Below are 23,642 nucleotides of genomic sequence, written 5' to 3' on the forward strand. Positions count from 1 at the left end.
GATATAAAATTGGTTTCTGTTTTTTTATTTACCACAATCTATACTACTGTAATATTCCTAATGTGATAATTACAAAAAAAAAAAGCCAACAAAAAAACCTCCACAGCTAAGTTACCTTACATTACATGTATTTAAGGTAAAATGAAAAAATTTAATTGGAAGCCTTCTTCAGCCTTGTGGAGGAAATGCAAGTCACAGAAGCGACTTCTACAAACAGGGTTCAAGGCCACTAAGTAACTCACTCTATAGCGATGTTTATAGCTTCTGTATTGCACCACTACTCAGTTATAGAGAGTCCTGGATTCTGCAGTTTGCTTGCAGTGATTGAATGACATTAGAAAATCTCCAGTAGGTTTGAGATTTAGCCGTATAGTCTACAAGTTTTTATATTTGTATATTTGAGACATAATTACACATTTGCCAAACACACATGCAGTATGTAACATAGATGTTCAATAAGCACTGTTGCCACAGGACGACCATAGAAATACAAATAAAACATAAATACAAAAGATATGTTAATTTTTTGATCTAAATGAATCAAAATTCTGAAATAAAAATGCATTTTATTATAAAATTTGTGTACCATTACACCCCTGTAGTATACACCTCATAACTCAGAAAAATGACAGTAATGATCCTAAGGGTTAAATAATAAGTAACGAATGATATGAAAATAATAGTAATAATGCCATTGTAAAGACTTAAAACAGAGAGCGAGAGAGAGTTTCTAATCAGTACATCAGGAGTGAAATATTATCTATAGAAAAGGCTCAAACCAGGGCCTCCACTGTACTCTGTCCTGATTGTGTGCTTGTGTTAGTGTGATTAAAAGAGAAGGAGGACAGGAAGATGCTAACCCTTTATTACCCCATGAGGCCACAAATAACCCCCATAAGACATGCACCATACACACCCACATACACATATCCTCAATCTTGTGTATTCAGATGATAATCTCCAGCTTTCTCAGGGTTTGCTAATCTGCCCTCTGTGAGCTTCTTTTCACTTTCTTCACCCTCCTTCGCATCACTTTTACCCCCTGGAAAGCAGATTTTGAAAACTGCTGTTTTTGTGCCAGAGAGTTCATGCCAAGAAACTGACAAGAGAACAAGAAAACCATATTATATTAAATGGATGTGTTATTTTATTGGTGATGTCCCATGGCAAATATCTTCACAATAAGATTTTTCTTATTTGTAAGCAAAAAGTAAAGTTTAATTTCAAATGTGCCACAATTTGGTCACATCTTGCGTAACAATAACTATAACTCACATCCTTGTTGCTTACAAAATGATGATAAGAAAGCAAGCAAGCAAGCAAAAATTATTTATATAGCGCTGTCACAAAGCAGCTTTACAGAACAATCAGTATTACAGAGAGAAAAGAAAAGAAAAGAAAAGAAAAGAAAAGTAAAGAAAAGAAAAGAAAAGAAAATCCGGGTCCAAGCCCCCGACACCGGATAGCAAACATTATTAGTATGAAGTATTATAGTAAAGTGGGAAAAGAAAAGATCTGAGGGTGAGGACTGCACAGCGTTGTAAAGCAAGAAGCTCAGTGGTGGTCAAACCGGTCCAGAAGGCTGGTGAGCAGGGGCACCAATCAAGGCAGAAGAGGCAACAGCATCAGACGCACAGGATGGGCAGCTGATCAGCTCGGCAGAGAAAGGAAAGAAAAACACAGAGTCAGTTCTGTAAAGAGTGGCTGACCACAGAAACAATATGATAAATGTTCAACTAATAATTCCTTTTTTACCCCAGTTTAATAACTTCCAATTCCACCCATAACTCACAATCTTTAGCTCATTGAACTTGCAATAGTAAGGTAACATAACAATAATTTGTGATTTACATTCTGTTACCTTATTATTTGAAGTTCAAAGAACAAGGAAATTTTAAAGGAACCAGGTTATTCAGTTGTTTAAGCTACAATATCAGTTTTGTTTTCATAGTGCATAATTTAATGTTTTATAATAATCACAACTGGCTTTTTGATTTTTTGCCAAGCTCATTAATATATACTTGAATTGACATACAGTCCTGTGCAAAAGTCTTAGGCACTGTTTAAAACTATTTAACTGGACAATATTTGTGGTTTTGCTAGTAAAAACACTGTGTAACAGAATAATTACAAATACAGGTTTAATTCTGGTGTTTTTCTTGATGCCCCCAGTCATCGTATGGATTTGTTTTCTTTTAGCAGCTCACCTGCTTTAAAGTATTTAGGGATTAATTAGCCTAATAAGGTACTGGATGATAACGGAAATTAATAGTGTGCTGAAATGAGAAGAAGTTTGGAAATGGTTGAAATAAAAAATAAATAGAAAATAGGCATACATAATTGATATTTTAATGTTGTGAATTTTTTTTGTCTGAGCAAATACACACTTCCAGGATTAATAGCTTTTAACATGTAATTTTGCCAAGTGTGCACAGTACTGTATGCTTTCAATATTTTACAATAGATCCAAAACTCTCAGCCAATGCTATATTCAGACATCTTAATAATAAGCACTGATCTTAGAGTGGCTATAGGTTTCTGACCTTCTTCATGATAGACAGTGATGGATGAAAAGATGAACTACAAAGATGTCTGCCAGTGCCTACTCCTCCTCCATTATCAATATCCATCAGTCTAAATCCACCCTTCTTCTCAATGTGACGGTGTGTGGGCATGTGTGTGAGAGTAAGTGAGTGAAACCTGACCTGCACTGTTTCACATCAAAAGATACTCGTCAGAGTATGAGAGAAAAACACCAGGACAGCTTTAATTTTCACTGGTTTTTCTGTCTGGGCTCATCCTTTCTTTTCTTTCAGTGATTCCTCGTCTGCAGAAGTTTAGCAGTTAGTGATGCTTTGTTCACATTCGCCTGGAGCAGAGAGAGAGAGAGAGAGAGAGAGAGAGAGAGAGATCAAATCAAATCAAATCAAATTTATTTATATAGCGCTTTTTACAACTGATGTTGTCACAAAGCAGCTTTACAAAAATGGGAATCACAGCACAGAGAATCAGACAAAACACTGAACATAATATACAGAATATACAGAATATACAGAACCCCCGTGAGCGCTGAGGCAAGGAAAAACTCCCTCAGAGCTGGAGGAGGAAGAAACCTCGGGAGGACCAAGACTCACATCTAAAGGGGGGACCATCCTACCACTGGTCAGACAACTTATAAGTTAAACATTGAAAAGTCAATTTTACATCCACGCAGTTCTAATATATTCAGGTGTGTATAATCAACAGTGGAAACAATTAGAGTTCATATAGATTTGGATGTGATCTGTAGTGGAGAAGCTGCGTTCCAGAAACTTCCATCAGTCTGGTCAATCAGGGGGACAGGGGGACTTGAGGGTGGGACATCCATCAGTATTGGGCCGGACCGGTGGACAGTCAGTAACTCGGAGGAAGGAAAGATTTAGGAATTAGTTTAGACTGGATTTATGAAGAACAGAAAATGTAAAAAATGATCAGAGTGTGACTAATGACTCCAGCAGGTCTGATTATGACAGCCTAACTAAAGGGAGAGAGCCAGAAGGTAACATAGAGAGAGAGAGAGAGAGAGAGAGAGAGAGAGAGAGTGCTATCGCTATTACTATCATTGAACACAGAAACACACACACACACATACACACACACACGTACACACACAGTCGCTATCAGTGTAGTCAAATGCTGGATGAGGGTGAAAAGCATTCAGTTGGACAAAACGCTGAGGAGGGCATCAGGTTGTGATTGGTGGGGTGGGTGTGTGTGTGTGTGTGTGTGTGTGTGTGTGTGTGTGTGTGTGTGTGTGAGGCTCAGGTTTCTTTTCCTCGCCAGGTTTAAATTGTTGCCTTTTAGCAAAAAAGAAAGAAAAGATGAGTGAAAGAGGGAGAGAGGAGTGAACGGTGATACTGCTGGTGCCGGCATGCAGCGCGCCGCCAGTCTTCAGCATCAGATCTTATCAGGACAGAGCGAGCAAGAGAGTGCGAGCAACACACACACACACACACACACACACACACACACACACACACACACACACACACACACACACACGAACATAGACAACGGGAGACACACAGAGAGAAAGTAAAAGGGTGAGAGAGAAAGTGAGAATCAGAGAAAGGTAGAGAAAGAGAGAGAGATAGAGAGAGACAGAGAGAGGGAGAGAAAGACAGTGGGAGAGAGATAGAGAGAGGGTGAAAGAACAAGCACGGGAGAGGGAAAGAGAAAAGGAGACAAAGTGAGAGGGAGAGAAAGAGAACAGACAGAGAGAGAGAGAATTTTTAAAAATCTATTAAAAACTTTGAAATGACATTGAAAATTGAAGTGTCTTTCCAAGATTCTGGCACAATCTGAGGAATTGCCGTTTTCCTTGGTAAGGGCAAAACAGCTTCTCTTGCTGCAAAATATGTGTCAACATGTCACCACCTGAGGCACAGTAACATCCTCCACACCCTGACCCCACTGACCCTAATGAGAACTGTCCCCATATATATATATATATATATATATGAGTCTTCATTCTCTAAATGGGTTTAGCCCATATTGCAGTGGGAGACACCATGCACTTGTGTTAGCCTAGCCTAACAAGCTACAGCTTAAAGCACTATAGAACAAGTTTGATTTTGACTTTCTGTCACTCCACAATCAGTCAACTTTGCTCTAGCTGTTGTAAGTTGTTATCATCTATACTTGTGTTAGTAAAGCTTTTGTTAGTCAGATTCTCACCTGTTCTGTGGTGAGCAGAGCCAGCAGCATGCTAGTTAAGCTAACACTCAGCATTTATTCTTTCCCGGTTGTCAGCGCCGTTTAATATTTAGATATTGGAGCTAGATTGAAGCCTTGACGTTTATTGAATGGTAGTTTTAAAATCATGCACTGCTTTCATTTATTTGCCGTCTGATCGAACTGAGCTTATTTGATTGTCTCCAATTTGAAATAACACAGTAGGATGCTGTGGCACAATACCGGCCTAAACATAAAACCAGTCAGCTGTGTTGTTTCGAACCAAAAGGTTATGTGGCCCAGGGTATGGTTAGCTAATTGTGTCAATAGCTAATTTAAGCGTTCTGTGTCGAACCGTGTTCGTGTGGGAATGCCATTGGTTACCCTCCATGCTTAGAACCGTTCAGCCCAGCAGTGGAAAAGAAGTCGTGTTTTCTTTTTTGAATCTGTTTGACTCACATATCCAGCACTGACGCAGCAGCACCTGTTGCTTTTTTAATAACATTCAGGTTCGCACAGAGTTTGGGGACTAAATAGAGCTACATATGAGTCTGTAAACCATAAATTAGGATCTTACCACACACTCTTATGCATAGAGATTTCAAACAGGACATGAGTGCAGTCTGAGGAGCCCTGCAAAAATGTTTTTACATATTTTCACATCTGTCCTTCTCCGGTCTCCCATGTGTTGGGTGGCATGTGTACTGCGATTGTAAAGACTTTAAATCAATAACTATCTGTGAATTAAGATTTGAACATGTTTTTTTTTCAGTACTAGTTTTTTCTTTTAATTCTTGACCATCGCTCCCATTGGGGAAGTTATAGCGCCCTGCGGCTATAATATGGCCACTGCACAAAGAAAAGACACGTGACTGAAACAGATGGAAAATGAGTTTCGACCTGGACGTGAGCATAATTTGCCCAAATTGTTACATTAATACTGTTTTCTTTATGGCTGAAGAAAGAAGCTAACCAAGTAAACAATCAAATACTACTGTGCAAATGATCAATTAATGCAAAATCTATTTTAAGTATGTACAATGAACCCACCTTTTATTTTTTCTACATTTGTTTTTAAAAAAAACAGCAGTTGATTGCTGTCAAAGTGCTAGCTAATAAACTACAACAACCCTTCCACTATGTCTGTTTTTTTATTTATTTATTTACTGCATCCTGTGGGGTTATTTCAAAACACTAAAGCGTGTAATGGTGTGCTGCGTCATACAAATACATTTTAAACAATAACTGATTAGTAAGTGTGCCTTCATAAATGTTACACATTGATATTATATTGCATTACTGAAATAAAAGATTTGGTCCATTTAGCAGTGTTTTTCTTTCTTTTTCTTTTTTTTATTACATTTTCTTTAATCCCATGCTTAAAGAAAGTGAAACTCTTCAGCTTGTGTGTCGTCTGCTGTTCGCAGTACCAGCTGGCCAAGGATTTGCTGTTTAACTCAAGAGGGTGAACTGCCGTCATGTGCTAGTCTTAAGACGGCCGTTCATAATCCCTTTGGATTGTGTTGTAATTGTTCCTAATTACTGCAGAAATGGTCAACGCATGGCCACCTAGATCAAGGCCAAGACCAGCTTAAGAAATCCTTTCTTTGGGGCCCCTTATGGGTAAATAATGTTTTGACACCAGATCTTTCTTCAGCCTGAATCAAAAGACCTATATTTTAAAACAGGAGAAAAACATCCACTTGATCTTTACAGAAATTAATTGCTGACAAAATAACATTTCTTTCCATTTGAAATTTATATAAAAAAGCTCATTTTAGACATTAATTGCTGATGAAATCACTTTATATTTTGCTGTCTTCTTTTTTCCTGTCTTTTGCTTATATGCAAGCACTAATTTTGTGCAAATAGCCTTTGGGTATGGAAAAACAGGCAGAGCAGATTTATTGTGTCTTCACAGCAACTCCATGAAATCAGATTCATGTGTTTGTGGTGCAAATAACACAGAGGATTAAGTAATGTAAAGTAAGACTGGGGGTATGTGGCCTGTGCCAAAGCCGGACTCTGTGGTAGGGGGCAAAAATCAGGCAAGATTTGCCAGATTTTACAGAACTGATGCCAGAGAGTGTGGGAGGGATCTACCTTGAGATGGATGGATACATAATATTCAGACAAGACACACAAAAAAGAGGAAAGCGAATGAAAACAAATTGAGGTGTACGGTAGATCTGTGAAAAGTAGCCATGTATTTAGGACAGTTAAGTCAAGTCCCGTTGGGTTTAGGGGGTATGATGATTAGACACTGGGCCTGCTTTCTGGTGCCAGCATTTGAATGCTGAAATTATTATTCAGGTATTTGTTTCATCACAGAAAGTGATGAAACAAATATATTCCTCTGTGTGATACTAAATCTTCATTCAACACTAGTGCCGTCAACCTAAAATTGTAAGCCACAGGTTACTGAGCTGTTAGTATGAACTCTTTTTGCTACTCAAAGATGGAAATTAATCGGTATGCACATCTCTAATGAAATCCCTCCTATTTTAATCAGGGTAGCCTTTAATATTCGGTATTAACGCAGCAATCAGTAGCAGCGTGCATTAAGTTTCTTTTCCCTGTGATTGTTTTTTGCCACCTGCCACTATAGAAGCATGTGTAAAAAGCAGTGAGTTTAGTGAGGTATGATGATTGGTTGGTGGAGCTTTGCCCACCTGATGCCAGGCCTGCTTTCTGGCTTCCTAATGAGCTGTGCAGTCACTCAAACGAAATGTGTGGAAGAGGATCTCTGGAGGATTTGGCCCCCGCCACAACTGAGCTGCCAGACCTGATGGTCTCACTGGGAGAGTGTGTGAAGGGCTGTACATCCCAGTAGCAAATGGTCGGTGTAATTTTACTCACACGCACTCAAGTAATATAATGTATGCACACATGTGCAGCCCTGCATTCATATGCATGAGTATACAGAAATGCACAATGTACACACACACTGTAGCCACACAATTGTAAATGGTGGTAAATCTGGACTCAACACATGCATATTGAATATTCATGCAAACCTGATAGTCTTTGTTAGCAGTCTATTGAGTCACAACATGTTGCTGCTTGTTGTTAGCTTTTAGCATTGGAAACTCTAAATCATAACCCCCCACACACACATGTACACACACACACACTTGTTCTAAGCGACACAACTGCTTTCCCTCCTGCCTTTTCTTTCTTTTCTCTCACAGCCTTCTCCCTTACCCCCTTAACTTTCGTCTCCTTAGCTATGAGAATTGTCGCTGTAAACATGTTGACAAATGGCCCTTTGAAAGGCCGGTTACAGACGACATTTCTTCAGTAACAAAGTGGATATTCGAGAGGGCTCACTGGGCTTGCTTTACAGCCACTTCAGTGATCAGTTGTCCACTCGCCAAGAACCTCAGGCCCCCCAGCCCACCCATGACGGGCAGCTCCATGAAGGAACTTATTTATAATTGCAGCAGAGGCCGGGTTTCCTAAAAGCGTCCCTCCCCGCCCTTTTCTTCGTAATGAAGTTTAGCTGGCACTTTCCATCGCTAAGGTAGCCAAAAGGTTTAGTGTTCTTTGCTAATATTTTAATATGATTTGTTTTGGCATCCAGCAAAAAAAAAAAAAAAATGAAATTGGCATGCTCGACCGGCCAGAAGAGGAGCGCTCCAATGCCAAATTCGCTGTCAGCGGCTGCACTTAGGGGAGGAAGGGCTGTGGAAGAAAAGATGTAATTAACGTTATTGTGTTTCGGCCCATGGCAGGCCGGCTTTGAACAGGGGCTAGTAATTCCTATTGATGCCTCTGAATGCCCTTTGTTGATGCAGCCCTTGTTGAAAAATTGGATTATCCTGCCCACCTTGGTAAGAGGAGATAATCTCTGACCTGGGCTATTAACAGGAGAATGCACTTTTCAGTTAACCCTGGCACTTTTAGCAGTAGTACTATTCTTTAGAAGTGTTAACATCATACAGTCTATGCTAATATGGCTAAAGTGTGCAAAAGGCAAAACAACCATAATAAATGATAGATAGAGTACTGTGGAAAAGTTACAGAACAGCATTTTAAAATAAAAATTTCAGTCAAAACAGCCAAGATATTCCAATTTCAGGAGTTATTTTTGAGGGGATTAGTTAAAGGACAATAGAAGGAATAGAAGAAAGTCAAAGGAAAAATCAAAGTGAAAATAAAAACAAGCTTACAAAACTAAAAAAAAAGATAAATGAGAAAATCGGCCTCCTAACAACTGCTGTGGAACACCAAAACTGTCGGCATCAGATAAACAGTACTTTCATCTTTGAGAGAGAGTTGTCCTTCTGTACACTGTGAGAAGACAAGTCAACACTATGGGTCTGAAAGGACGTGTAGCTCTTAAGAAGGTGTGATTGGGTAAAGGAAATAAACAAGAAAATGAATGACAATTGGATTAGAACACTAATCTGGATATCTGAGATGTGGAGGAAGGTTTTATGGACTGATGGGTCTAAAGTTCTACTTGGATCATGAGAAATGGAAAATGCAACCAACTTCTAAGGCTGAACTTTGGAGATATTCTGCAGGTATCTGAAAAACTGAAAAAAGTATACTGAAATGAATGAAAGCTGTAATAAAAACAAAATGTGTGCACATTAAATACTATATTATTAAATGTCATATGTAGTTGTTGATTCTGTTAAATATATGTTTTCTGTTTTTTTTTTGACACTGAACAGAAGGGTGAATATTGTACAAAAAACATTGTGTGTGTATTATTTAGAGCTATAATCATGAACTTTGTAACCACTGAATAATAACTGCTTATTTTGAGACTTGTATGTATGTGTTATTATTATTGTTATTTTAAGAACATGGTGTATTCAGTAATACAGTATATGTGTATAGGATGAGGTTTAAGTAGAATGGACATTATCTGTGTGTGTATGTATTGGAGAAGAGCAGAGATTGGGTGACGTGTGTGAAGGCTCTGCCCAGCGGAGCATTGCCTGTGTGAAGGTTCCTTGCAGCGGACGGCTAGCCCGGCACAGTCCGCTCTTTCATGCGCTTGGAGAGTGGGGCTCCAACCTGCAATAAAGGAGCATTTGATCCCCTTGAATTCGTTCTGCGGCCTGCCTTTGATTCCTATATCCACTCTCTTTCTGCTTTCCCACTTTGTTTGGGGCAGGAGGTCAGATGTCCATGCATGAACTGAGACACAGAGAGAAGAAGAAAGAGAGACCGCGAGAGGAAAGGAAAGTGTTTCGCTGATAAATGGAGAAAGGAAAAGGTTGTTTTTAGGTTTGTACAATTCTATTGTTTGGTGTTTAAATACTACAGCTACTAGAGGTTAGTTCATGGTATATCATTTATAATGTCATTCATCAAGCAGAAAAAAAGAATGAAAGTCATTCCTTTAACATGCTATATGTGCAAACTTTAATTCCAAAGAGCTGGAATGCATTATGTAATATGCTAATAAAAACAGAAAGCAGTGCTTAGTAAATTCAGCTTGACTGTATTAAATTGCAAACAGAAAAAAAAAAAAAAAAAAAACAAAACAAAATGATTTACCTAATGTACCTTAGTAAATATATGCTTGTTCCATACACGACAATAGCATGTTAGAACATCCTTTAATTTTAACAACATTCAAGAATTGTTTTGGGACTGAAAAATCCAATTATTTAACTTTTGAAAGCTAAATTTTCATCTTTCTTCCTTCATTCAAGTCTTCAGCTGTGCAACCATACAAGGTCTTTGTTGTATTTTATGCTTCATAATACAATTCAAATTTTCAGTGGGAGACTGGGCTCTGGGTTCTGGACTGCAGGCAGGACAGTCTTGCACACAATCTCTCTGATTACACAGCCATGCTATTGTAACATGTGGAACGTGGCTTGGTGTCATGTTGGAAGAAGTATAAATGACCCCAAAAAAGATGTCATCTAGAAGGCAGCATATGTTGCTCTTTTAATTAATGTTGGAATTTGTTAATGTTGCCTTTGCCGATGTTGGAACTAATGTGCCCTCAGTACCATGACAAACCCTGGCTCTTGAACTTTACACTGGTAAAAATCTGGATGTTCCTTTTGTTTCTTAACTTGGATTTGTACATGTAGCGTCAAATGGTGTTTATTGACAGTGGTCAAAATTTCCATGCCAGTGTTTTAATGCAGTGCTTTCTGAGGTATTGAAACCAATCAATAGTTTTTGGCCTTCCCCTTTTCTCCAGATTCCTTGAATTTTTTTGCAGAGGGTGAAAAATTTAAAATAGGAAAAAAAATAGAACATTGTTCTTAAACTGTAGGTTTGTTCACTGATACAGTTTTTCATGAACCTCAGTCCCAAAAATGCTCATAAAAGACTCACCCTTTGGCTTCACTTGTTCAAAATGTTTTTTTTTTTTCTTTCTAGCATTTAACAATGTTCCTAGTCTTAAATTGCTCGTGTCACAACTTTCTGGTCATGTTACAGGCATCAATTTCAGAATGAGCATTTGTACATGCTTCATTACTTCATTACAGCATCCACTGACTCTGTGACATCCTCTGTCATTGTACGTGGTCGACCACTTCATGGCTGAGTTGTTGTCGTTCCCAATCGCTTCCACTTTGTTATAATACCACTGACAGTTGACAGTGGAATATTTAGTAGGGAGGAAACTTCATGACTGGATTTGTTGCACAAGTGGCATCCTATCACGGTACTATACCGGAATTCATGGAGCTCCTGAGAGCGACTCATTCTTTCACAAATGTTTGTAGAAGCAGTCTGCATGCCTAGGTGCTTGGTTTTATAGAGCTGTGGCCATGAAAGTGATTGGAACAGCTGAATTCAGTGATTTGGATGGGTGAGTGAAAACTTTCGGAAATATAGTGTATGTCCAATATAAATAAGTGATTTGTTTATATTGAGTAATTCCCCTATGGAATAATTTAAATACAACTATAAATTTTTGCTGGCCTGGAGGGGGAGCCTCCTCCTGTTTAATTGTGTGTGTGTGTGTGTGTGTGTGTGTGTGTGTGTGTGTGTGTGTGTGTGTGTGCGTGCATGTGCATATGAGTGCTCATGGGTGTGTGTTATTGTGTTGTGTTTCACAGAATCATGCAAAGCAAAAAAAGAAAAAAACACACACACAGGAGAGAAAAATAGATCTGGAATCCTTCTGGAAGCACTGTAGTCACTTTTTAGAACCCGGGACTTTTGGTAGTGATGAATGTTTTTTTATTTTTTAATGAACATTCTATGTATAAATGCTTGAAAACAAATATAAAGTGTTTAAAGTGTATAAAGTTGATATATGTACGTAACATATATGTATATGTAACCTCCTCCACAAACTTGTTCTTATTTTCAAGTAGATAACAAGTGCTCAATAATCAGCATAAAAAGCTTCTTCAAGTTTATTGGAAAAAAGCATCCCAGAAGGCTCTTCTTTTAAGAGTGTATCAAGCTGTGTGAAATCACAGAAGGGTATAGTGTGTAGAATCTTTAACAATTTTTTCAGTAAACAGTAAAATAGAAACAACCTTCTTTGAATAGTCAGTATACATAATGTTTATGCAAAGAATTGCATTGCCATTATAGCCTCTTTCTACGGCCATGTCACTGTTAGAATGGAAATTAGTTTGTATATTTGTAATTAATATAATCTTATATAATATTTTCCCCTCTAACACACACACAGTAATAACTGATATCCAGTTATTATTGTGTGTGAAATGACTCTATTGTGCTGCTAGTGAGCAATGCGAGATGAAGGGGAAGGGATGAGAAGTCACTGCTGTTCTCCTCATAAACAGACAGCACAACTGCAGCTTTTCATTTTAAAAAATCATGTGCAAATGCCAAAAAAGTAGTTAAACACACTTTCATAAGTGTTAATTGCTTGGAAACTAAAAGCAGTTTACCTCTGTTTTTGTAGCTCATATACATTTCCATTAAAATACATTCCATTCTTTCTGTATGTTTTAATATTGAGCATTTCTGTGGATGGAAAGTGAAGAGGAATGTTTTCTTGAATTTGCTTGTCTGCAGTAGCAAAAATGCATCTTTTACCATGTTTATTCCTCAGAGAATAGACTGTTGCTTTTAATCTGCTTAGGAAGCAAGAAACTGGCTCCATTCTGCTGGTTTCATCCCAAGCAGTGGAGACTGGGAGTGTATTATGGCACTAATATTCCAGGCATACTGTGCATCCTTTGCCAGTTGGAGATGCCTGGTCCTTGCTGTGCCACCTGTTCAGACCTTCTAGTCTCTTTAGACAGGAGGGCAGGATATTGGCAGAATGCGGACAGGTTGTTGGTGGAAGCATCTCACAGGTGTGCTCATTAGCTGTGTGTATGTGTGAATGTGTATGGCTGTTCCTGCGGCAGCTCTCCAATTCAGTCTACCACCTGCTCTTTGGAACAATGTCTGGTGTTCAGCTGAGTAGGCCACTCTTACATTCACTTGTCTAGGCCTTGGCCCAGAACTCTGTGTTCCACCAGGTAACCTGAAAGCATGTAGAATGAGAAATCCATGTGGGACGTGCTAAAACCAGTTACTGAACATGTGTGTCTGTGTGTTAGCCCTCTTTTAACCATTCGTTCAACAAAGGCCACTGGCATGTTTCTGAAAGGTGCCAGCATGGAACTTGCCAGTTCCTGTTTCATAGGCATGCATTGCCAGTTACAATTGTTACATTTCCTGTGTGAATTTTCTATTTGTCCTTTTTAAATACTTCCTGTCTGTGGTGTATTGGAAACATATGGAAAAAGGTATGAAAATATTTTTTAAATGTTTTAAAAAACATTTCACTTTAATCAGCACAAACACATTTCATGAAAGAAAATTCTGTGGTTGGCAGTGATGCACTCTTAAAGTCAGCATGAATAGAAAAAATGATGATGCATTTTACTTTTGTGCTGTGATGTACAGCCATGTGCAAAAGTCTGAGCACAGTCAAAAAAATATAATTAACATAAAAACACATAATTGAAAAAGAATCTGCCGTTTTTAGTGCACTATTTATATTTATTTGCTTTATTGAAATTGAACCTATCAGAAAAAGTTCACTTAAAATATAAATTGTGTCATAACATTAGCACAGGCCACATTTTATGTTTCATTTTTTTCCCCAATATAGTAAATTCAGCACATAAACAGTAATTATGTATTAAAAAGCAGACATTTGTACTCTGTAGAGGATGTGCTATCCTAGTTTCACTTTCAAAATCAATAAAACACATACAACTGCATTTCTAAGTAGTGGGGGGGACGGACCTCTGAACTACCTGAACATTTCACTCAATGATAGGAGGTTGAGGAGGAACAGTGGTGCATTTGACAAACATCAGAAGATGTTAAAAATCTCTACACTTTGTTGGAAGTCTAAAGGAAAATGCTGTTTGATGAATCATGCTTAATATAATCAAGGAGATGAACAAACAAGGTAAAAAGGTCTATTTTGATTTATATTATATGAGAAAAGTGTTTGTGCTCTTTTATATCACTAACTTATTTTGACCAGTTGTCAATTATTTACAAAGTTCTGATGTAACATACCTTGTGCCTTCAGGGGCTTCCTAATTTGACAATCAGGTGGATATGATCAGTGACTAAAACAGGAGTATCATTGTTAGTTTATTATTCTGCAGACATGCAGCACTTTACAAAAGTCAGAGACCACCATTCATGCATTTAATTTCCAGTCAAAATGGTCATTAAATACAAATGATTTTTTTAGGAGATACTTTGAAGAGTTTAGACCTATGATCATTTATGTGTATTAGAAAGGTGATGCATTCTTCCACTGTGAGAAGACAGCTCAGTGCTCTGGGTCTGAAAGGACGTGTAGCTCAGTATGCACCTTGGAGTCTAGGCCCCAACATCACTGAATGTGTTTAGGATTGCATTTGGGTTGCGAGAAGCAGAAAAATGCAACCAACTTGTGAGACTGGAGGTGTGGAAAAATTTCCTGCAGATTTCTTTGAAAAACTGAAAGCAAATTTCTCAGAAATAATTGAGTTATTTTGTTTTCAACTTGATAACTTGATAAGTCATTGCGCGTATATGACCCTCTTCAAATGATTGCAGTTTGCTTACAAAAGTTCTCCTAAGCTAAAGTGCTAGACAGAGCTCTCCTGCAACTATTTAATTGAATTTATCTTTCATTATTGCTAAATATATAAAGGAGCCATATCTTTCTTGGCTGCGTGTAGTTTAAATAAAAGGCAAGCCATGGTATGATTTTTACCGCAGACTATGCTGAACAACCTTATTACGCCTGAAAATACAGAGTGTGTTGCCAAAGGAAGAATTAGTGAGTCAGGTTTGAGGATATATGACACTCTGTGTTTAAGATGGATTCCAGACAGGACAGTTTACAAATTGAGAGGAGTTTGTGTAAGGAGTCTGCGAAATATAGTAAATTATTAGCCTTTGAGGTATTTGTCTTAAATTAACCTTTGATGTGTAATGGCATAAGCATGACTAAAATTAAAATTGTTTTAGTTTAGCATATTTTGAGGAGTTTGTGCAGCACTCAAGCAACTGTAATGGACAAGTTTGAACCTTAGATGTTATTGCTGTGGTATGTAAACTGAAGTATGTAATCACAAGTGGTGTATCAATACAGTTTGCAAATAATTATGTTCTATATTTATATATTATATTTTGAACAAAATTCTAGTTAAGAAAAATGATGGCTATAATAATATTGTACTAACAACATTAGAGTGAGAGGCAGGAAGAATGCTGATGTGAGGTGCTGATTCATCCAGGCAACCATATAGATAGTGTTTCTCCACAACATTATTTCTTGTGTTTTTAGGCTTTTGAATGGCTGGCTCATGATTTCTCTGATATTATCTATCTATCTTATTGCTGATAATCCTCTTCCTCTTTTCCCTTCAACTCTTCAAAGTGAAATAGTCCTTTCCTATTAATCGGTCCTTCTCAGAATATATCTAATATAAGAGTGAGGGTTGAAGCTTGATTTGTTTGAAGATCCATTTGACTGTTTTTTTTTTTCTTTTTGCTGTCTAAGGAACTCTCAAATGTCTTGACCAACACCAAAGTTCAATGGAATCTATACATTTCATGTCTTGCTTGTTTATTGTCCAGCTTTCACATCTATACCACAGAGAAGACCCTCGCCTCGACAGTTCTGATCTCTCTTTGCAGAGACAAATCATTGCATTTGAAGATCTTTTCAAGCTCCTTCATCCTTGTTTTGCCGAGTGTCAATCTGTGTCATAATTCTTGAGTGCTGGATATTCTGTTGTTAAAAATTGATCTGAGTAGGCAAAAGCTGTCCACTTTTTCCACATCTTCTCAAACATTGGAAAAGTTTGCAGTTTTTTATTTTTGTTGTCATAGACCCATCTTTTTACTTTGCTCTTTGACCTTCCTTAGGGGCTTTTAGGTCTTCCAGATTCTCTGCTATCCACATGTCAAACGTTGTTGATGTTTCTTCCACTAATCTTGAATCTTTGAACACATTCCTCCAGTCCTGCTTCTCTCAATATATGTTCTGCATACAGGTTTAACAGGTATGATGACAGTATGCAGCCTTGTCTACCACGTTTCTAATGTGGAACCATTTGTTTTTTGTATTACCATTTTCCTGAGCAGATTCCATTATTTTACTTGGTCGACACAATCAAAAACTCTGCTATAGTCAATGAAGCACCTGTTCTTCAACTCCTTGGCTTTTTCAGTAATCCAGCAAACATCCACAATGATGTCTTCTTGTTCTTCTGCCATTTCTTAATCCAGTTTATACATCTGGCAGTTCACCGTTGATGTTAATAGTTAATTAATAGAATGTCCATTTTCCATAATGCATTGTGCATCTCCTCGATGCACATTGTCACATTTTGTATCTTCCAAATTGGCCTACACTTTTTCACAAGGCCTACCCAAAAAACTATTTCTGCTTACTCCACTGCAAGTAAGTATGGGGTGCAAACTCAAGTACTCGATAATTATTTTCAGCTATAAAGATAAGTGCTAAGGCAGTGTAAAAAACACTGAAATGCCCAAACCTAAATCTAGATATTAACTGAATAAGAGTGGAATACAAACTTAAAAAGGATGGTGCTTTAAGGAATCTTTAGCAAAGAAAACAGTTCTATATAGATATTCATTATCACGATTGGCCCCTCCCAGTCCGGTCCATGTGCATTTGTTTTGTTTTGGTTTGGCCCATTTGTATTTGTTTTGGTTTTTAGTCCAGCCCCTCATTTCATGACTCCAACTCTGATTGTCTCCTCCTGTGTTTCCACCTGTCCCTCGTTTACCCTTATGTATTTAAAGCCTGTGTTTTCTCCTGTCTGGTTCCTGGTCTTTGTTTGAACTGTTCTGGTTGTGTTGTTTGCACTGTTATTCTGGCGGACATCGCTGCAGGCCCGCCTGCCCCCGTGGATGTTGCTGCAGACTCGTCTGCCTCCGTGAACATTGCAGCCCCTTTGTTCCTGCCCATCCCGCCCTCGCCTGTGTCTGCTGTTCCCCGTGGGCCTCCTGTTCCTTCTGTGTCTGCTTCTGTGTCTCCTGTTTCTGTTCCTTTGCTTTTGCCTTCCTCTGTCCCTGGTGTGGTCTTGTTCCCGTCTGTTGTGTCTGTGCCCGTTCCTCTTCCTGTTGTGGTTCCTGTGTCTCCTTTCGTTTCTGTCCCGGTTTCTGTCTGTGTGTCGGTTTCTGTGCTTGTGTCTGTTTTGGTTCCTGTTCCCCTGTCTTTTGCGTGGTTTGTGGTCCGTTCTTGTTTTCCTCGTCCTGTTGTTCCTCCGGTCGTCTCTTGTTTGGCGTCGTTTTGTGTTGTGCCTCCTCGTTCTCCCTCTGTTTTTCGTCCTCGTTCTGTTCATGTTTCGTCTGTTCCTGTGTCTGGTGCTGTGTCTTCTGTTCCTTGTTCCCGCGTTTCTGCTACTTTGCCCGTTTCTGCTCTTGTGCCTGTGGTTCCTGTTCTGTGTCCTCCTTTTGTTTCTGCTCCTGTGCCTGTTTCCATCGCTGTGCCTTTGGCTTTCACTTGTGTTCCTGCTTCTGCTTCTGTGCCTTTGGCTTCTGCTCCCACTTCTGCTTCTGTGCCCGTTTCTGTGCCTGTGCCTTCTGGTCCTGTTCCGTGTCCTGCGTCTGTTCCTGTTCTGTTCTCTGTTCCTGTCCTGTCTTTGTTTAGTTCTGTCTGTTTTCAAGTCATTGGTGTCTGTTTGGTTTATTTATTTATTTTTTTTGGCGCACCTTGGAGTTGTGCACCTTTGGGGGGGTGGGGTGGGGGGCACTGTCACGATTGTCCCCTTCCAGTCCGGTCCATGTGTGTTTGTTGTGGTTTGCCCATGTGTATTTGTTTTGGTTTTTAGTCCAGCCCCCTGGTTTTTTAGACTCCACCCCTGATTGTCTCCACCTGTGTTTACACCTGTCCCTCGTTTACCCTTATGTATTTAAAGCCTGTGTTTTCCCCTGTCTGGTTACTGGTCTTTTTTTGAACTCTTCTGGTTGTGTTGTTTGCACTGTTATTCTGGTGGCTATGTGAACCTGGACTGTTTAGACGTCCGCCTCCTCGCTCCCCGTTACATTCATATAAATGTGCGCATCAGTCCAAAGAACCCTTTCATGATGCAGAGAACCCTTCAATGATGCAAAGGCTTCTTTGAGTGTTCATGGTTCTATATAGAACCATTTTCTTTACTAAAGAACCACTGAAGCACCATCTTTTTTAAGAGTCTACAAAGTTCTGGGTACTTGTTTTGGGATAACGATGGGAAATCTGAATTACACTGAAAAGTTGTGCCTGTTTAGTTGCTAAAGGACATATATCTTATAATGGTTTGGAGTAACAAGGGAGAAAGTACAAAAAACACTTTTCAAATTTAAATTTAATGTCCAACAAGTAAAACGTAAACACCTCCAGGTACCAAGATATATGGCATAAAATGACAGGACAATGTATAAATATAGGTTAATGAAGTAAATTTCAAGGATCCAGTAAAAAAAAATAGTAAGAACGATCACAGATTCAGTTTTGTTTAAATGTTATAAACAGGTACATACTGTGTAAAACTCAGTATAATATTTAACATATAACTAATCGGTAGTATACACAAAATAGCTACACCCTTTGTAAAACATTTACAAATTATAATTCAGTTCAGTTATACTGCCTTGGAACTCAACCTTAATGTTACCCAGAATAATTAAGTAGTACTCTGGAGTTTTTATCACGCATTTACCTGGTTAATACTTAAGGGACGGTAAAAGAAATCATTATCCCTTCAGTTACTTTCTTTTCATCTCTGCACTCCCAGCTTCTGACAATATTTCAATGTCAAAAGGTGACCAGAAATGTAAAAGCTATTTTTCATTGCAAAACAAAGAAAAGTTTGTAGAAAACTTGTCAGATGATAAATTGGAACTTTTGTTTTTGCACATTTATAGTACTTTCTATTCACCAAAGCATCACTATAAATATTTTTTTTTGCTTTTTAAAGGGTCAAACTAACATTTTCAATGTGTAAATTGCAAATTGCCTTTTTAAAATGACACGTAAAATAAAGTGCTATATTAATAGTCAGAAACTTTTAGGTATTTAACACATGATTATGATATTTTATCAGCATTCAATTACAGTGCAAGAGTTGTTACTTGCCTCATGTTTTTTTGTCATAAAATTGCAAAGTAAAAAATAATGAATACAAATTGATATAGAACCAATCAATATAGAATCAATAAAAAACATCCAATTCAAATCCTTTCAATAGCCAGGACTGTTATCTGACATAATCCGGGCTCATTCCAACTCTGCAAAGAAGTGGACAGTAGTAGTTCTTAAGTTTTTATGGTTGTGGTGAAACTTTTGAAATGAATGCTGACATATGATGATTTCTTTGTTCTCCTATCATTAAGAATGTCTTGCCAGTTGATCCAATTTATTTTTCTTTTCAACAAAAGTCCCTCTTGGGAGATGTGTGTGCATGTTTGTGTGTGTGTGGAGAAAGACACACTTGAACCCGTGGCCGCCTGTGTTTGTATCTCCATAATTAGTCTGGGGAATTCAGTGAGATGTTGTTTTGAGGGCGGGTAAAGGTACCAGATGGACTTGGGGGAGGGTGGTGGGCACAGTAAGACAGGCAAACAAGAAAACAGGCGAAGAAAAGAGAAAGAGCGATGGATAGTGAAAAGAGAGAAAAAAAACAACAACAACAAGCACATCACTGCCAAGATGGACAGACTCCCTCCTCCCTCCCCTCCCCTCTAATCCGTCATCACTCCATCACACACTCATTCAGAAGAAGACTGTCCATCCATCTCAGGGAATGCCGCGCAGCCTGGTAAAGGCAGTTAGTGTTCTTTTCTGGGAGAAAGACATAATCTGCCATAAACCCTGAGGCCCCACTTGACCCATAAATATCCTGTTTGTGTTACTGACAGCCCATCCCCCTCCCTCTACCACTAAATATGCATCTAAAGAAGCTTAAGAAAGAATAAAGAAATGAATTACTTTGCATCTTATAACGGCTCACATTTAATGCTGTTTTTTTCCTGCTCATATGCTACTTGATTTGATTTGGTGTTATTGTTATGTTTGCACTTAATCTCAATGGATTCAAAGTTTCCTGGCTGAGGCAGTTTTAAGATGGCTTGTGTGGGCCAAAGAGCTTTAACAGCACTACTTTATCTGTGGCTGCAAAAGTAATCAAAGTAATATTGTTGTTTGTTAAATTGAGAATAACAAATGTTATCCTTTCTGAAGCAGTGGGAAAAGAAAAAAAAATGTGCAGTGGTCTTGTTATTTTGAACATCATTCAGGCAGCTATTTAAGGTCTGGCTGTTTGTGGCCATTGTTGGTGTTTGTAGCTTTTCATTATTGTTTATGTGCAGTAGTGTTGTAGCCCAGACCACAAGAGGTGAGTCCGAGTCAAGGCTAAGACTGTAAAAGTCTGAGAGGAGAGTCCGAGTCAAGACTGAGACCAAGAGAGGCAGAGACAAAATCGACACCAGATTAAGACTTTTTCAGAATATAAAAATCTGATGATCCAGTTTTGCACAGCGATCATGGAGTCCATCCTCACATCATCCATAACCATCTGGTTTGGATCCTCCACCTCACAAGAATGAGCCAAACTCTAGTGCATAATCAGGATAACAGAGAGGATCATTGGATGTAGTCTGTCAACACTTCAGGACATCTACAACAGCAGGGTGACGAAGCATGCCTGTAAAATTACAGCCGAACCCTCTTATCCTGCAAATCAACCCAGTCTATGGCTATGGCTTTGTTTTGGGGGCAGTCATGGGCTGCAGGTTAGGGAACCGGCCCTGTAGCCAGAAGGTCACTGGTTCGATCCCCTGAGTCAACAGTATGTAACTGAAGTGTCCTTGAGCAAGGCACCTATCCCTCAACTGGTCCCCAGGCACTGCGGACAAGGCTGCCCACTGGGCAAGTGTGCTCACTGCCCCCTAGTGTGTGTGCATTCACTAGTGTGTAAGTGGTGTTTCACTGCATAGATGGGTTAAATGCGGAGGTTAAATTTCCCTGTTGTAGGATTTCCCTGTTGTAAGAGTCACTTAATCTCAAACTCTTCCAGCCACTGCCTTCTTGTAGATTTAGGGTTATCAAAGCCAGCATAACCAGACATGCTAACAGCTTTTTCCCCAGAGCTGCAACGCTCATCAATCACTGTGGACACTTTGCACTTAACAACTTAAACTGAACCAACCTTCCTTACAGTAGTACATTATAGCTCCTCCTCTAGCATGCTGCTTATTTGCACTACTGTACAAATAAATGTTCACAAATGCTTGCATTACTCTGTAATATTCTATTCAATCCAACTTTGCATTGTAACCTTTGGAAACAAATTATGTGAGATTATTATAAGCAGGGAACATTAGAATAATTGTATAGTTTTGGTCATGCTGTGTGATAGAGGTGAAGATCTAAGACCTCCCCATGATTTGATTTTATTGTGGTTCTTAAGGGCAACGGTACAGTGCTTCTAGAGATTTCTAATGCCACCACAATTACATTTGATTTGATTATTTCAGAATGATTCAGAATTTTCTTTAGAATGCCCTGAGACCAGGACTGCAATTGAAATAAATACTAAAATAAATAAAACTAAAAATAGTTTTAACACTGAAAAATGCAGTGTGTAAAAGATTTGGATTTCATTTGAGATTCCCCACAAGGGTGAGCTATTACCACTCAAGTAGCGATTTTGTGCAGACAAAACTCACGAATGAATCGACACCAGTTCTTAAATTTGTGCCACAGTACTTTTGTAGCACCGGTGCTACATGCTCAAAAAGTTCACTTAAACCTCTGCACTTATGCCTGTCTTTACAATAACAGCAGATTTGATGTAAATCGTTTTCTCAGCTCACTTATTCAACATTTGTGAGGAAATATGTGAGAGAAAAGGCGCAGTGACTTTGTCATGATGACAAAGTGTCTGTATCTATATGAAAATTAAAAGAAAAAACAAAAGAGAAACGCAGTCTGCAGACAGGTTCACAATAGAGACATGCTAAAGAGAGCCTTGAGCAAGGACAGGTTAACATACAACTGAGCCCTTGACTTGAACAGAGGGAGAGAGAGAGAGAGAGAGAGAGAGAGAGAGAGAGATAGAATAGTAGAGACATGAGACATATAGGGAGATGAAGAGAGGGAGGAGAAGGAGGGGAGCTCATCTCCAACCCCCAGAGCAGCTCGGGCAGCTCCAGGTTGACAGGCGGCTGGGTCTCGGACCATACGGGCCTGTCTCTGGCGCTAACGGGCCAGCTGCACCCACCGCCTGTCCCGCCGCCTGACACTTTGACACGGGCGTGCCGGTGACAAATAGCTGGAGCCTTCACCCCCTGCCACCCTGTCGGCCCACCGCTAAATCAGGCCAGTGCTACTGTAACACGGCCCCGCTGACAGGTCTTCTGTCACAGCACGGCGCTCATCAGGGGCTCCATGGGTGGCTTAGCCCTACAGAAGGGGCTTGGACAGCACTCGTTTCTCTCTCGTTTTCTTTTTTTTGTTCCTCCTTTGAAAGACACACTGAAGCTCAGTCCCAGCTGAGTAGGTTGTCAGTTCCATGGGATGTGTGTTTGCGTGTCCATCGTGATTGTGCGCGTGTGCTCCGGTCGGGGCTGTGTGTACAGTTGTGTGGAGAGGTAAAAGACTCATAGAGGTGGACTGAAGTACCACATTGAAAACCTTTTGCTTTCACACAGTTATTGGATTAATAACTTCCAGTTTCTCCCACTGATTTCTTCTGGCTTAGGCCAGCAGAAAAGCCTTGCACAGCAGAGTCTCAAAGCATGTTGTTATAAGAACCAAGCAGATAAAGAACATTTATATCATTCAGTATTTGTATCATTCAGTAGTTAGATCTTTCTATGATACAGCAGAAAGGTGTGTGCTCATTTTTCTATTTTTTGCCATTTTTAACGTAATTCTCATTCCATGTGTTTCTCTTTATCAGTATTAATCGTCTTTTCATGTTTTATTTGTTTGTACTTTGTACTACTTTTAACTATCGGACTGTTGTGTTTTACTTATTGACCTAAACAATACTTGATCCAGTAACAGTATACAGATTGTTAAAAGGAAAATTGTGAGAAACAAATGAAAAAATGTAATATTTGTCTTCAAATATGTTGCAGAAATAAAAATGCTACTGTTGGGAAAACTGTCCCGACCAAGACCAATATGAATATTTATGACTGACACTGATTTTGAGTAACTAAAAATTCTAAGAATTGATTTAATATGGTCAAAAATTAAGTAGTTTTAGTCAAACAGGGTTTTCTGATTAATAGGATTATTAGCTGACACCTTTCAGGTTATCATCAATTAACCTTTTTTTTTCTTTAAATAAATTGACAAAGACTTAAATAACATGAAAAGTTGAAATATTGAGGTGACACTTCCCAGGATTCAAACCCAATGCTGAGGTTAGACAGCTAAGCAGTATGGAAGGGTATGAGATCCTTACAGGTGAACTAATGGTGCCGTTATATGG

The sequence above is a fragment of the Pygocentrus nattereri genome, chromosome 25 (genome assembly GCF_015220715.1).
Source record: "Pygocentrus nattereri isolate fPygNat1 chromosome 25, fPygNat1.pri, whole genome shotgun sequence".
Taxonomy (NCBI): domain Eukaryota; kingdom Metazoa; phylum Chordata; class Actinopteri; order Characiformes; family Serrasalmidae; genus Pygocentrus; species Pygocentrus nattereri.